We start from the raw sequence: 17,027 nt of genomic DNA, 5'->3' as shown, positions 1-17,027 counted from the left end.
TAATAAATAAAGCCACTCGTTTGGAAAAAAAAAAAAAAAAGAGATCTACAGTATGTTCAGGAATCTCGAAGGGGAAGTGATCAGTATGGGCAGGAAAAGTTGGAGAAGGATCCACTAATGTGTGACTGACCACATATCTGCTCTGACTCAGGTGCCTTTCACTTTGAGGGCAGTGGTATCTGTCTCCTCCCCCTTTGAATTTAATACCCTCAGGTCATTTTCCAGGCTGCAGAAAAGAGAAAGTCATGAAGTCACATTAACTTTTGTCCCATCTCACTCTCACTTAAATTTATTTCTCATACACAAGCCAGAGGTGTCTTTTTGTCTTCAAGATATGTTTTAATTTGCAACTACATCCTGTGGTCAGTAACACATAAGTGTATTCTTTAAAAACAAAGCCAAAAACTTTACAGGTAAAGCTGAAGTCCCATTTGATCATTAACTTCAGGAGTTTTATATGTAGCAGATTATGGGCACATTCACACTCATAAAACATTCATCATAGTGGTTTGCCTAGCATGTATGTCTTATATAAAGGAAATCTAACACTGCACATTATTTTTCAGCTTGATTTTTTTCACTCAATGTTTTGTTTTAGAAGATCTCTTGATATTGAGATGTATAAGTATGGTTCATTCATATTACTGGCTTTTTAATATTCCATGTGAATATACTGCATTTTATTAATCTAATCTATTTATGAATGCTAATGGCCTTCAAATTTTACTATTATTAAAATATTTTAGTAAGCAATTACTCATCAAAATATGCTTTATTGAGTATTTCCCAAGTGCAAGGCATTGCTCTTCTTTTTTTTTAACTTTATTTATTTATTTTTAGAGAGAGGGGCTGGGAGAGAGAGAGGAAGAGAAACATTGATTCATTGCCTCATATACCCTGAAAAATGAATCCCCAGTTGAGGCCAAACCTGCAACCCAGGCATGTATGTGTCTTGACTGGGAATCAATCCTGAGACCTTTTGCTTGGCAGGATTATGTCCGACTCACTGAGCCACACCTGTCAGGGTTGCAAGACATTGTTCTGAATGCTTAGAATATGTCAGTGAATGAAACAGACAGAAATCTCTACTTTACTGTTGTTTGCATTATAACAAGTTTGACAATAAATAATAAACAATTAAAAATAGAAGAGAATATAAGTTATGAAACAAAGAAAATCAGTATAATGTAAACAGGATAAAAGCACTAAAGTGAGAGTTTGAGTTTCTGTATTAAATAGAGTGGTCAAGGTAGGACTCTTTGAGAATATTATATTTGAAAAAAATATTGTCGGCAATAAGGAATTAGCCAAGAAGCTATTTTGGAGTAAATGGTTATAGGAAGGGAATACAAAGACCTTAAAGCAATAGAATTTCCCATGTGTTTCAAGAACATCAAGAAGGGCAAGGTGATTGAAATGGAGAAATGGAAGGAGAAAGTAGTAGAAGAAGAGGTTGAGGGAAGGGTGAAGGACACAGTGTGTATGTGACCACATAGGCCATTATAAAGATTTTGCCATTTACTCTGAATGAAATGGAAAGGTACTGAATGTTTTAAGCAGCAAGTACTTAGAGTATTATACTAGCTACCACTTATGGAATAGATCGTAGGAAGGCAAAAGCAGAAGAGCTTAGGAGGGTTCTTTTTTTTTTTTTTTTTTTTTTTTACATACTGACTCATTTTTATTGTTTTTCTATTATAGTTGTCCCATTATTTCCCCCATTGCTCCCCTCTACCCTGCCTACCTCGCTTCCCACATTCAATCCCCATTCTGTTGTCCATGTCCATGGGTCATTCATATTAGTTCCTTGACTAGACCCTTCCCCTACATTCCCCCTTTTCTCCCTCCCCGCTCCCTCCTGGTCGCTGTCAGTCTGTTCCTTGTTTAAATGCCTCTGGTTCTATCTTGCTCATTTGCTTGCATTGTTCATTAGTTTACTGTAATAGGTGATATCATATGGTATTTGTCTTTCACTGTTTGGCTTATTTCACTAAGTATAATACTCTCCAGTTCCATCCATGTTGTCGCAAAAGGTAGGAGTTCCCTCTTTCTTTCTGCTACACAGTATTTCATTGTATAAATGTACCACAGTTTTTGGGGTTTTTTTTTTTTATCCACTCATTTACTTAGGAGGGTTTTGAAGTAATTCAGGCAATAGTTAATGGTATCCTGGACCAGGAAAATAGAAGTGCAGGTGTGAAGTATGTGCGAGTCTGGATATATTCTTAAAGTAGTACCAAAAGGATTTGCTAATTGATTAGTTGAGGCATAAAAAAAGGGACGAGTTAATGATGACTTTAAGAACTTGGGGCTAAATAACTGAAAGTTGTCATTTACTGGAATAAAGAAGGCTGAAAGAGGAGCAGGTTTGGAGCATCTGCTCATTTGGAAACCAGAATCCGAGATGAGGATTAAATTGCTGACTTGGGAAGTGCAAGACCAAGGCCGTGAGGATAAGAAGGAGAAAGCAAGTGAGGTAAAGCCAGATGAAAATCAAACTAAGTAATAGCTTACTAAAAGGGCTGCATCATTCAGAGCCAGGAAGAGATGCAGCAGGTAGTAAACACATGTGTTTATTCAGAAGTTTAGACTTCTAAGAAAGGTTTTCAAAGAAAAACTGCACTTCAGAATAGTTCAGAAGAAAGACAAAATTTACCTGGTCGGTTTCCTCCCATCTCTCGTTTTCCATTAGTCAAGGGAATACAATCGCAATGCTTTTCTGGATGCTATTAGGTAGTTCCTTGTTGGTCAATGAGCAAAAGAGATTCCACACCTCATTCTTTTCATTGCAGTTCAGAAGTAGATGGGGCTTGGTTTGTGGCACACGAGGGTGGAGAAGCCTTCCAGTGAGCTCAGAAAACTTGGCAAGGGCGCTGGCAAAGACAGCAGCAGTGTGGCCCCTAAGTTAGAAAGCATCTCTAAAGAAAAAGGTGGTCAAAGGAATTTGAAGAGGCACAGAAGGCTTTTGTCTAATAAAACAGTAGTTGATGAGCAGGCCACTGGATGTGTGAGGTTGTAGTTTAGGAGAGTGAGCTGGTCTATCTTGAAGTCATCTGCCTACAGATGCCATTTAAAGCCACACATTTTACATAACTAAGAAAATGAATGTAGTTGGAGAAGCTCAAAGTCTGAGCTTGGGGATACTCTGAACTGACAGGGCCAGAAAAGTGAGAAAACAACAATGGAGAATGAGGAATGAGCAAGTTATATGAAGGGAGAACAACCTAGAAGTGTTTAGAAACGGAAATACTAAGTTACAGAGTCTGCACCATTCATACTTTAATAGACATTCTCAGATTGCCCTGAAAACTGGCTGCCCCGATGTAGATAATATCACTCTATGAGAGTTTGTTTCCAGAAACGTAACCAACATTGAAATTAATTTCAATTGTTTTCCTAATTTGACAAAAGAAAAGAATGGTATCTTACTGTTCTTCCAAATTTCACTTGCTTATTTAGTGCAATTGGATAATTTAAAAATAAATTTTCAAGTCGACTGAGTTTCATTTTTTGAAGAATTATCTCTGTTTTTCTCCAGTTTTTGTATAGTTGTCTGTACTTTTCTTGTTGCCTTGTTAATGTTCTTTATGTTGTATACTCCCTTGTTTTGTGTTATCGATATATAATATTTTATTTGTATTTATATATGTTTTTCTCCCAATTTCTCTCCTTCTTGTTAACTTCGTTTATGCTCTCTTTTGTCAAATGAGTATTAGTCTTTTTGAAATAGTCACACCATTTGGTAATGTTTTCTTTTACCAAATTTACCTTTCAAAATGAGTCTATTAAAAAGACTTCCTTACCTTAATATTCTAGAGACAGTTTTCTTTATTAAAAAATGATATTTCTGTTTTACTTAGGTCTCTTCTCCAACTGAAATTTGTGTTTGAGGTAATGAATAGCAAAAATGCTTACACATATATTCTATTTATATTATATATATTTGGCCATGTGGAGAGACAGACATATTAAATAGTTAATCGTTCCAATCACTGATTTGTTATATAACTTCCAGAATACATCGAATTCCCACTTATGCATGATCTCCTTCAGAATTTTCTACGGTTTGTCTTTACTACCTTCAAGCTCTCTGATATCTTCTGTGTTGAGGGTTCCCAAGACCACCTTCAGGTTTGATGATTTGCTAGAAGGACTCAGAGAACTGAAAAAACCTGCTATACTCATGGTTATGGTTTATTACACTGAAAGGATACAGAGTAGCTGAAGCAAAGGCAAAAGGCGCAAAGGGCAGAGTCAAGGAGAAATAGGCACTAGCTTCCAGTTGTTCTTTCCCCTGGAGTCATTGATTGGACTTACTTTCTCACCAACCTATGGCAAAATGTATGAAGTATTGCCAAAGAGTGATCTCACCTGTGCTTGGTTTTGAGGCTTTTATTGGGGGTCAGTCAAGTAGGCATAGCTGATTGCCCATGGGGCTGAATTTATACTTACTTAGTTTCCAGCAACTCCAGAGGTCAAACTAATACAATTTGGCCCTGGTTCTCCACCATAAACCACACTGATGTGGCATGCCCCAAGACCTCATGTATGCAAGATGTTTTGAAAAGATGGATTTTTAAGGAACAGCCCTTTCATTTGAATGTGAAAGCTTTGCACACTCTAAGCCTGATGATTAATGCCTTACTGCACATTTTCAAACACATGTATTTTTTTCCCACTTTAAATTTTGCCCATGTCTTAGTCTTCCTTGGTGGCAAGGTTGGTTTGAAGCAAGTTAGCATGCAATTTTAATGCAGAACTCCCCCTTAGTATTTTGAAAATGGACAAAATTTATGGATGTGATGCATCTACTGAACCTGATAAAATAGTGATGAAAACGGATTTTTTTCACTTTATTGTGTTGTTTTATTCTCTGATAGCTTTCGAACTGTCTCTTTATCCTTAACACGTGGAAGCTACCCACAACATGTTCAACTGTGAAGTTTTATTTGTTCTTTTATTGTGTATTTGTTTTAATTTTGTTTGCATTAACTTTTACAGTATGCAAAATCATGCTATTATTACTTCAAATATTGGCTTAATTTTTTTCTATTACTTTATTATGAAATTCCATTTAAATAAAAACTTAAACTTTTGGATTTTTACTTTGTGCTCCTTCACTTCTCTTTGGTACTTTAGAGAGCCGACTCATTGTTCTTCATAGTTATATCCTATAAAGTGTCTGCAAGAATTGAATTTGCAAATATTAAGCAATTGTCCCCAAGAGGAATGCATACATTTTATATGTGAGAACTATTTTGTTTTTTAGCTAGGTTCATTTTGTTATTCAACCAGACTATGATTAGGTTTTTTTAATTGATTTCAATGAATTGGTTTTCCTATGATCACTAATTTCTTTTTCCACAACTATAAAATTTTGTTTTATAACTATTTACTTTTTTGTGTCATGAGTGTATTACTTTTATTTATTTCTTTGTAGGTAGTAACTATACTTATTTCAACTCCTTTTTGTTTCCATACTATCTCTATGTTATGGGTATAAATTCTTTGACTCATGAATGTGTTGCTTCCTCTTCTGGTGTTTCTCAGATGATGATGATTCTTAGTCATATGTTGATCCTATGTCCTCAGTTATGACAACTGCTGACACCATGGCCTTCAGTGTAACACCTTTTTGGTGACGTCATCAGTTTAGCTCTAGCAGTAGTGACAGCCTTTGTTCATTGCTTTTCTGATATAAGAACAATTTAATCCCATCTCTTTCTTTCAATATAACTATGTATTAATATTTATTTTTCTAAACTTGATACAATATTTGTTTTAAACTGATAAACTACAATATATTTTGAATACGAGCCAGAAATTTTGGTGTGTACGTTCAGTGTATTATTATCTCGAAACTAGGAGTGGCATGGTGGTGTTAGAACTTGATTGGGGAAATAGCCAAAGAAATAAAAGTTTCTGACAGATACTGGACCATAAAAAAAAAAAAAAAAAGTGCAGGCATAACCAAACAGTATCCCAGGACAAGTGAATATATTCTCTGGATTCTGTCTCCTTCCTTTCTTCCATCTCTTGCCAGTGCCTTTTTTGGGGGGGGCCAGATACAATCATAAGCCAGAGAGTGGGTGAGCCCAGGAATGCAATTCACTGAAGTATTTTAGAGCAGAGCCTAAAAGGAAAGTTAGCAGAGGAAAAGCACCACATCAAACTACTTTTAAGGACTAGTTTGCCAATATCCTGCCTTAATGCACACAATACAGTGTTTAATTGATTATGAACTTAGAACTTAGAGCCAAACTTCTTATGTTAGCCAAAATTAATGTGCTTATTAGTATAGTCTATACCTCCTAATTATGGTATTTTCTTAGCTAGTATTTTTTACTAACATCAATATCTTAATTCAGATATATATTTATATGTAAAGATATAAATTATACATATAAGTATAATTTTATTAAAAAGTGCATTTTAATAAATTCTACATACGAACATACCACGATTTTATCTAAGAAGGTTTGTATATATAAAAGCCCACTAGTTAGCTGAACATCAAGAGATTGGGGCAGAGGATGCTCCTGCTCTGACCAAAATTATTTAATTTTCTTTTCTTATTAGGCTTCCTTAGAATATCATTTAAAAAAAATTTTTTTAAGATAAGTAAGCAAAGAAGTTAAGGCAAACATTTGCCATGCTCAATAAACAATGTTCTAATGTGCTAATTGATTCTAATCTCAACAGCCAACATTAGCTATGTTAATACACCATTAGACAGAAAAATAAAAGCATCATCAGGAATACAGTCTATCAATTGAATACATGAATACATCATGGTTGAATACTAGCCGGTAGGTAGTAATTAGGTAGTAACTAAGGGTACCTCAGACAGATATTGGTTGATGTATATTTAGCAGATACTATGCAATTCTTTTTTTTCAACTCTATACTTAGTAGTATATTATCTTTATGTACTGTTATTACTAACTTTACCACAACTATTAGTATGATATTATATAAAATATACAGATATTGTATCAGGAACTGGGAATATGAGGATGAAAAATCATGCCCTCAAAGAGTCAGCATATAACCATGGAAAAGACTATGTAAATGAACAATTATATGCAAAAGAATAGGTGAAGCAAAGTTTGTGAATGAAGTAGATGCCACAGAAATAAGTCGCAGAGAATGTGATTAACTGTGTCTAAGAGCTTTATAGGTTATTTAAAGAGAAGTTGTGCTCTGAACTGCATTTTGTATTTGATTCAACAGCCTCCTTCAAGATGTGTATTTATACGAGTTTGGTGGACTGGGGCATACTCAGGCAAGGGGGATGTCCCCTTTGGTTGTGCATTTCTCTTAATGCAGCTCATCTACAAGTTATGGACTCTCATTTATACTCTGATCTCTCAATTTTAAAATTCTTTATAGTAAGGTTTATAACTCCAAATCCAAATATTAGAATCAATCATGTAATGGCATTTATTGCCCTATCAACAACATCTTTTGATGATCTCTCATGTGCTAAGTGCCAGCTGTATGTACTAGTGGAAGAGACATCGATGACAGTACATTCTTCTTAAGAACATTGATAATCTAGTAAAAAGGCAGAAGATGCACAATATGATAAATATAACGGTGAGACTAATGCAACAAATAACAAAGAGATAATCATAATTAAATGTAACCATATATTACATAATAATATGGATGGTATGTATAATTTATATTTGTGTAATGTTTAATCACTTACACGTTTCCTCATATTAACTTGACTTAATGTTCACAAATAGTCTCTGGGCTTGATGACGGTGTTTCTATTTCATCAATGAAGCGAAATAGGTACAGAGAAGTAATAAATATATAGGAAATAAAAGAATGAGAAAATTTAGGGTCAGGGTTTGAAAGGGAAATAGGCTATAAGATGGATTAGACTAAATGCTGTTGAGAAGAGATAGGGAAAGGCAAGTCAGGTTAATGGAAAAGAAAAGATTATAGATAAGAATATGCAGAGTGTGTTAGTGAGCAGACCAGCTTGGCTAGAACATGTGTATGGAAGAGAAATATGTACAAGTATATGAAATCTATAATATCAATGATTAGGAAAAAATGTGCAACAATAGAGAAATGATTGAATAGATTGTTTATTTATGATAAAATTCTAAGAAGTATTTTAAAATGAAGTAAATAGATAGCTGAAGTCAGAGTAATGATGAAAATAATTGAGTTTTATGTGACCATTTAAAAATAATTTATACATGTATATGGTATAAAAATCCAGAAAATATGAAGGATTTGTAGTAAAAAGTAATAATTTCTTTTTAGTACCCATTCCACCCCCCACCCCCCAGATGCAACATGATTATAGAAATAATTTCAATTCTGTCAAGAGAAAATTGCTGCCTCATCCAGGGTAAAGATGACCGATGTCAGCAATCTGCCATAGAGAGTGTGGCTGGACTCCACTAAGGGCATGACTATGTGCAGGGATTGGCATGGGTTTCTGTTGCTGGCAGATTGGGAATTCCACACTGGAAGTGGGTAGTTCAGAAGCTTTGGTGGAAAATTTGTACTTTTGTTACCCCTTCACCTAGGGTTATCCTATGGGAAGTTAATTTTCTCATGTATCCAAACTTGCACAGGCCTCAGAAAGACTGAGTGGATGCCTTTCACATGGTGGTGGCAGAAAAGCTCCAGGTCAGAAAAGAAGACATTCAGAGAGCTAGGAAGCAGTGTTGTCAGGTTACATCCGCAAGCAACTGGTGGCTGGAGCAATGGCCAGAGCAAAATGTTGAACTGAGAGGATATGAAGTAAGGCATACAAATCATCTGATCCCTTGACTCTTCAAGGCAATAGTCTTTGGGAATGCTATTTTGCTTTCAGTAAAATCAAAGAAGGGATGAGTGTAGAAGATTATATAAAATATCAAGGCTAGGAATTAGTCTCTTTGTGTCTAGGAAGAAATAAGAAGAGAAACTTTCTACTTTTGAATGGAAAATATTTTATGCTCCTGAGTGGACACCTAGTGTACAAGTATTTTAAAGACCTTGATACAGATTACTGAATGGTTTTAAAACATTATCAAAGCACATTTTGTTAAGAGTATCTATTTCACTGTATCTTTGATAACATTGGAAATAACCATTTTTAGTCTCGCAGTTTAACAGTTGATAAATGGTATATTTTACATTTGTAATCCCTTGATTACTAGCATGGTTATATTTTGAAAATGTATATACATTTATTCTTCTCTTGATGGCAAGTTTAAATCCTTTTCCCATTTTTTAAATCGGACTTCTTTATATCTAAAAACTTGTTGTGTCTAAGACCTCTTTATATATTAAGAAAACTAACCTATTGTTCATTATATACATTGCAAGTAATTTCCCACTTTTTCATTTGCCTATAATATTATGCTTTTAAATATTCAACCCTTTCCTATTTTTCCCGCTTTTTTGTAGTTTTTGTCAAAAACTGACATTTGAGTAATCTTTTTCAAATACACCTTTTTGGTTTTTACCAGACTTGTTGTTGAAAGCTAAACTAAATCTGCAAGTCACAGTTAGTTGTCACTTGTCTCTACTTATCTGTTATAATCTCCATTTGTTTAGCATCCCTTTTTTACAGTTAATGATAGAGATAGAAAGAGCTAAAAATTTACCCTGAAGAGCAAATGGACGATAACATTGCATTACTTATTATAACATATCTTTTCAGTGGCTCAAAACGATTTTATTTATCTCTCAACTTAGTAATGTGGAATATCCCAAGATTGTAAGTTTTTATTTTTCAAACTGTAGTTTGCAGACAGCATCGTCATCACTGAATCCATATCCGCGGAATCTCAGGCCCCCATACCAGAGACACGTAATTTAAGATCTACCTTTTAGGTCCTTTTAGGGTCCACACAAAGGTCCCTAGTAATGCATCTGTCCATTATTATTTCAATTATCATTTTAGATCCTGTTGTTTATTTTCAGGAAGACATAAAACTAACCAATTGATTTATCAGTTTCCTGGATTATGACACTTACAAAAATTAAAATTGTAGAATGTCATAACAGAAACCTATATTATTTGTGAATTTTCTCCACTCTCATTCCAATACTTTAATTTTAGTTGAAAACATGAATTGCCATCTGAGCTCTAGATCATTTTCATTTTTGATAATCACCATCAAACTTTGAGATTTTCAGCACCATATAGAGTAGTCAATAATGAACATTAAAGAAAGAAGAAAATATTTCATTTAGCTATACATATTCTAAGGAGTTGCATATAGTTTTATCATAATTACATTCATTAATTCATTAACACATGTATTTCCTATTTACTGTTGTACTAACGTACACGCTCTGTGTTAGGTGCTGTTGGGGAAAAACAAAGACGACCAGGAGAAATAGATTAACAAGATTAATCCTTTATGGATGCTTGAAATATGCTGGACACTTTTCTGGCCACTTATGCTCTGCAGTCCTCAAAGCCACCATTTGAGGCCAGTGTTATTATTAACTCAGTGGTATATAATTTGCATCAAGGCTAGAAAAGTTAAGTAAACTTCTCCAAGGTCACATAGCTAGTGAGTAGAAGGGCTGGAGTTCCAGCCATGCTTGACAAAATCCCAAGCTCTTATGTTATACCTGAGTGCCTGCTTTGATTCTATCGTAGATGGCAATTTAAAAAATTGATAATTTCATTGGTGTGTATTCAAGGTTTTTTCTCTTTCAAGTTTTAGATATGGATTTTGTACAGTTTTATTCGTATTGATGGTTCCTATCCAGTTTATTTCTAGTATTTTCAAAAAACATGAAGAAATACACCATGAAGGCATAAAGCTGTGTACTTTGACCCTGAAGCCAGTGAGAGACACATTCTAAATGAATAGGGCGAGCAGTGTTGAACAGAAATTGCTGGCTTCCTACTTCTTCCCTTTCAAAGAAAAGCTGTGGGTAACAACTTGTTATTATACACGGTAAAGGGCATAGTTTATATATTGTACTGAAAGCAAGGGCTATTATTTCTTTTCTTTTTTTTTAAATTACATTTTATTGTTTATGCTATTACGGTTGTCTCAATGTTTTCCCTTTTTTCCCCTTCTACTCAGCGCCCTCCTCCATTCCCTCAGGCAATCCCCACACTTTTTGTCCGTGTCTACGGGTCTTGCATATATTTTGTATCTATAATTCTGTTCCTGTTCTATTTGTTTATTTTGTTTTTCAGATTCAATTGTTAATGAATATGTCTTTATTGCCATTTTATTGTTCATATTTTTCCTTCTTCTTCCTCTTCCCCTTCCCCTTCCCCTTCCCCTTCTCCTTCTCCTTCTCCTTCTCCTTCTCCTTCTTCTCATGAAGAACCTTTAACATTTCATGTAATACTGGTGTGAGGGTGATAAATTACTTTAGCTTTCTCTTGTCTGGGAAGCTACTTATCTGTTCTTTGATTCTAAATTATGGCTTTCCTGGATAGAGTAATCTTGGTTGTATGTCCTTGCTTTTCATCACTTTGAATACTTCTTGCCAGTCTCTTCTAGCCTGTAAAGTTCCTTCTGGGAAATCAGCTGACTGCCTTATGGGAGCACCTTTGTAAGTAACTCTCTTCTCTTACTGCTTGGGAGATTCTCTCTTTGTATTTAAACCTTGGCATTTTGATTATGATATGTCTTGGCATGGACCCCTTTGGGTTCATCTTATTTGGGACTCTGCACTTCCTGGACTTCTATGTTTATTTCCTTCACCAAGTTAGGGAAAATTTCTGCATTACTTTTTCAAATGCGTTTCCAATTTCTTTCTCTCTCTCTTCTCCTTTTGGCACCCCCATGATGTGAATGTTAGTATGCTGAGGCTTCTTACACTATCCTCATTCTTTTGGATTCTTTTCTTCTTGCTGTTCTGATTGGTTGTAAGAAGAATAAAATGATTTACTGAGAGAGAAGGAAACATTTCTGTGTGTCTGTGTTTTGTGTGTGTGCATTCAAATACAACACGAGAAGTTGTATAAAATATAGTCTTAAAATTATTTTCAAAATATGTAGGAAAGTAAATATAACAATGAAGAACAATTAAGTAAATTTGATTAAAATACAAATGTGATGTGATTCTATCCTTGAGGTAGTCTTTTTGGTTTACTATGATTCTATGAAATTTCAACTCTTTATTCTAAACAAGATATATGAAGAGTATGAAATATTTGCAACACAAATGACTTAGTAATTCTATGTAAGTTATTTCTAAGGCATCACACATTTTCTTTCAAATTGCAGCAGTGGGAAGGATGTGAAAGCATACTGGCAGTTGACTTCATGCCAGAAAAACTCCAGTTGACTCCTTGTGTTTAATCGCTTAATCTGAACGATTTCTCCACAGTAGTTTCAAAAATATGGTGCTAAGCCTTTTTCTTAAGGATAAAAACAAATTTTAACAGTCTATTCTAGTTGCACAAATTAGGATAAAGGGAATGTAAGCCGCATTGTGCAATAACAGCCAATGATAAATCTTTGAAACAAGCATTTTCAGTGGAAGAAATATCTCCCTCAGTGGGGCAAAAATTGATTGGTTCTTGGGGGAGAGAAAATCTCTCTTTTTGTATTTAAATCACAGATAAGCATACAGTACATCAACAAATACATAGCATATGTGTGATGTTTAAGTCTAATGGGACGTAGTAAGGGAAAAACTTATATAAAGGTAAAGACAATAAAGGTTGGGAAACATTGCTTTAAAGCATACTTCCTGTATTTCAGCAAGCGAGTCCCTCACATATTACGAGGCAAAGAGCATATGTTAAGCTCCTTTCTCAGCAGTATTCCTCCTGAAAGCCAGTGATAAAATGTATCATCTGTTGCTGGACTTTAGTAAGGATCCGGATATAAAATTATTGGCAATAAGGAACTTAAAACCCTTGTTCCTTCCCTAGGTCCTGTTTACTTTACAGCCTTTTCTTAAGGTAGTTGCATGTGTTCCATGACAAGAGGCCACACGGTGTGTGTTCTGTGAGTAAGAGAAGAGATGAGAAGGTATATAGGGAGACCCTTCATATACTATCTCCATTTACATTTCTTCTGTTATTTTCAAACATTGCAATCAAGTATAAGAGATTAAAACAGAAAGAAGCTGTTCACTTCTTTCTTGATGGCGCTTGGTATCTTGAGGAACCTGAGGGTTTTCTGTAGGATATGCCCTAGAGGTTTGTGTTTCACCAGTTTACTCCTCTGACCTCATACTCTGCTGTGATCCCTCTGTTCATCTTTCAGCCCAGGAACCCCCTTCCACTGCAGAGCTTATCTTTCATCTCTCTGCAATTATCAAAAGATATTACTTCATTAAAACTTGTATGAATTTTATTCAATATTCATGCTTCCCAAGGGGTATGAGCATTATATTTGCCTCTAAGTAATTATGAAATGAATAGTGCTTGTTTTTCCTATTAAAAAACATTGCAGACATTATAAGTGAACTGTTTTCAGGAGAGCTCCTACTATACCTGAAATAATTTTATGTAGGTTAGTCTCTATTCTTTATTTTGCCTTACTTTAATGTCAAGCTAGCTTTTAAGAATTATTTCTCTCTCTAGCTTATGGTCTAAAATCTACAAACTATGAAAGGATAAAACATAGTACCCTTTTGTTTCTTTTCATCTCTTTCAAGTTGCTTTCTTATCTCTTCTTTATTCCTCTGGAATCTTTTTCCTGAAAGTTTTTTTTTTAGCAAAATTTCCTCTACTATACTCTTTTGAAAAGGGATCTTGTAATTCATATTTTATCCCAATCAATGAAGAGTTAGGACCTAAACTCTGGGGAACTCCATTCTTATATTTCTAATTTTGATAAATGAAATGTTGGAGTAACCTCTGTTCCTCATTAACATGCAGATTTTTAAAATGTATAGAGGGAGAAATCTCTTATGGGTGAGAACAGAGGCATAGAAGCCTGTTTTCCTTTCTAAAACTCTATTCATTCGCTTGCCTTGTTGCTCTTTCCCTTTACGTTATTTTTGAATTGTCCAGATCACTGATTCAATGTTGTTAATACTTCCAGTTTAGTTCTTTTCCTATAACATTTGGAGGAAAAGGAAAATTCTATTTTAAAATTCAATAAAAATAATGTTTGGAAAGAGGACAGATTTGGAAAACTTAGAATTTTAAGATGACAATACTCTCCAAATTCAACTCAATTCCTGTAAGAATCACAGATGGTTTCTTTGTAAAAAAAAATCAACAAACTGATTCTAATATTCATATGAAATTATAAAGGATCCAAAATAGCCAAAACAATCTTGAAAAAGCAAAACGGAGTTGGAAGACTCACACTCTCTGAGTTCAAAACTTACTGCAAAGCAACAGACGTAAAGACTGTGGTACTACTATAAGGTAGATATATAGATCAATGGAATAGAATTGAGAGTTCAGAAATAAACCCATGTGTTTATGATCAACTGATATTTAACAAGAATGCCAAGATCAGTCGGTAAAAGAAAGAAGGGCCTTTTCAACAAATAGTGCCGAGACAAGTGAACAGCCACATGCAAAGGAATGAAATTGGACCCTACCTCATATCATATAAAAATTAACTCAAAATGAATCAAAGACCTAATGTAAAATAAACAGCATAATATTCTTAAGAGAAAAAAATAGGGATAATGCTGCGTATCTTTGGGTTTGTATAGATTTTTATATATGATAGCAAAGGCTTAGCAACACAAGAAAAACAAAAAATCAAATTTCACCAAAATTAAAACCTCTTTTTTTTTTTTGCTTCAAAGGACACTAGCAATAAAGTGAAAAGACAACCCCCAAAATGGGAGAAAAATTTTGCAGATCATCTATCTGATAAGGGACTTGTGTCTACACTATATAACTCTTACAACTAAATCATAAAAACTAACAAAAATTAAAAGTGAACAAAATACCCAAAAGAACATGTCTCCAAATAAGATATAGAAATGGCCAGAAAACACCTGAAAAAAATATTGACGTCATTAGTCATCAGGGAAATTAATTCAAAATTACAAGATACTAGTTCATATCCATTTGGATAGCTATAATCCCAAAAGACTCTTACCAAGTGTCAGTGAGCCTGTAAAGATATTGGAACCCTCAGAAACTGTGGGAATCTGAAATGAGGCAGCCACTTTTGGAAAGCAGTCTGGCAGTTCCTAAAATAATTATACTAAGAGCTAACACATGATCTAGCAATTCCACTTCTAGGGATATACACAAGAGACATGAAAAGACTTGTCCACACAAAACTTATACATGAATGTTTGTAGCAGCATTATTCATTACTGAAAGTGAGGAACAACCCAGATACCCATTAAATGTGGGAATGGATAAACAAAATGTGGTATGTCCACACAATGGGATATTATTTGACCATAAAAGGAAATGAAGTACTGACACATGATACAACATAAATGAATTTTAGAAACAGTGTAATAAGTTTAAAACGCCAGATACAAAAGGTCACATATTGCATGGTTCCATTTGTGTGAAATGTCACAGTAGGCAAATTTATAGACACTAATAAGTGGTTGCTGGACTGTATGGGAGAAGAGAAAAATGATAGCTGAAGAGTACAAGATTTCTATTTGTGGTGATTAAAATGTGATAAAACTGACTGTGGATGTGGTTTCACATGTCTGTGGATGTACTGAAAGCCACTGAACTATACACCTGGAATGTTTTGATAGTATATATGGGGATTATATCTGTGAATAAATTTGTTTTTTACAAAATTCAATAAGAGGTAGTTTCTTAGAAGCTAGATACAGTGTGGAATCTAAAACCGTTTCAATCAGCATTTCTCGCTTTGCGTCATCATATCCATTGTTCTATCTAGAACTCTGAATGGATCTCTGTACGACTGATCCGTTGGAGTTTCATAGTCGGACCCTCGTTCTCATTTCACATTTAAATATGTGAAAACCTCTCAGCCTGTGAGCTACGCAGAGCCAGCAGTGGGCCTTAGGAGGCCTGGAAGGTGTGCTGGTCCCCTGGGTCCCTCCCAGACACCATCCCAGTCTGGTCTGTAACTGTGTCTCCATTTGTATCCAGCGCTGCTCCTCCCGCAGGAAATAGGAAGAGCAAGGCTTTCTCCTCCAGTCTCACGGGCTCCAAGTGCCCTGGCACGGGGGCAGCAGCCGCCCCTGTCCTGGCTGCCCAGCGGTGCCCTGAGCAAGACAGGGTGGCTGCCAGCACACGGAGGGGCCCTCCCTCCTGCCCCAGCCCCTCCCACTGTGCATTTTCCCTTTTGCCCCTGGGACGCTGTGGTCGGTGAGGGAGGATGGAGCATGGATGGCCATTGGCCAAGGAGTGGAGAGCCAAGGGCGGCAGGCGGTAGCCCTGCCTCTGTCTCAGAGGGTGACCCGGGTCGGGTCGCCTGCTGGAAGGCTTCTCTCCGCTGCTTCCGCTCCCCGCCCCCCCCCCCCCCCCCCCCCGCCCAGGAGTTCCCAGCTGGACCAGTAGGAACTGGAGCAGCTGTGGCGTTCGCTGTCCCCGTGTTTGGGGCTGGTGCTTGTCCTCAGATGCCCTTGTTTGGATTCCTGGGGGTAGGGTGACTGCAGAGTGACTGCAGAGGGCTTCAAGGAGGAGGTGACACTTGAGCTGGCCTTGAAAACTGGGTGTCTGTAGCTGCTACAAGGATGAGGCTCTGTAGGGGGTGCTCCCACTGTCCCCCAGCTATTCTAGGTCCCTGCTGCCCAGCCTGGGAGCGGTGTCCTGGGTCTGCCCAGCACTGGCATCCCCCGGGGCCTCACTCTGCTGCGTGAAGCATCAGGTTGGGCGCAGCCCAGGACCCTCTGAGACCTGGGTTCAAGTCTGGCCTCACCCGGCTGGCAACTCCTCCTCTGGGCCCGTTTCCTCCTCTATAAAGAGGGGTTTCCGACAGAGCACAGAGGTGTACAGAGGGGGCCAAAGCTCTCAGCCCAGCTCAGTGGACGGAGCCCCCACGCCCCACTGTGGGGTCTTCTTCTCTCCCTGGACACCCTCACTTTGGGCATTTTGGCTCTTTGATGCCCGGGCCTGTAGCCTCCCTGGGAATGACCCGCCCCTTACCTGTGCCCCGAGACGG

Source organism: Furipterus horrens, unplaced genomic scaffold (genome assembly GCF_987537825.1).
Source record: "Furipterus horrens unplaced genomic scaffold, mFurHor1.1.pri manual_scaffold_9, whole genome shotgun sequence".
In the NCBI taxonomy this organism is placed as follows: domain Eukaryota; kingdom Metazoa; phylum Chordata; class Mammalia; order Chiroptera; family Furipteridae; genus Furipterus; species Furipterus horrens.
This window is presented reverse-complemented; position numbering follows the sequence as displayed.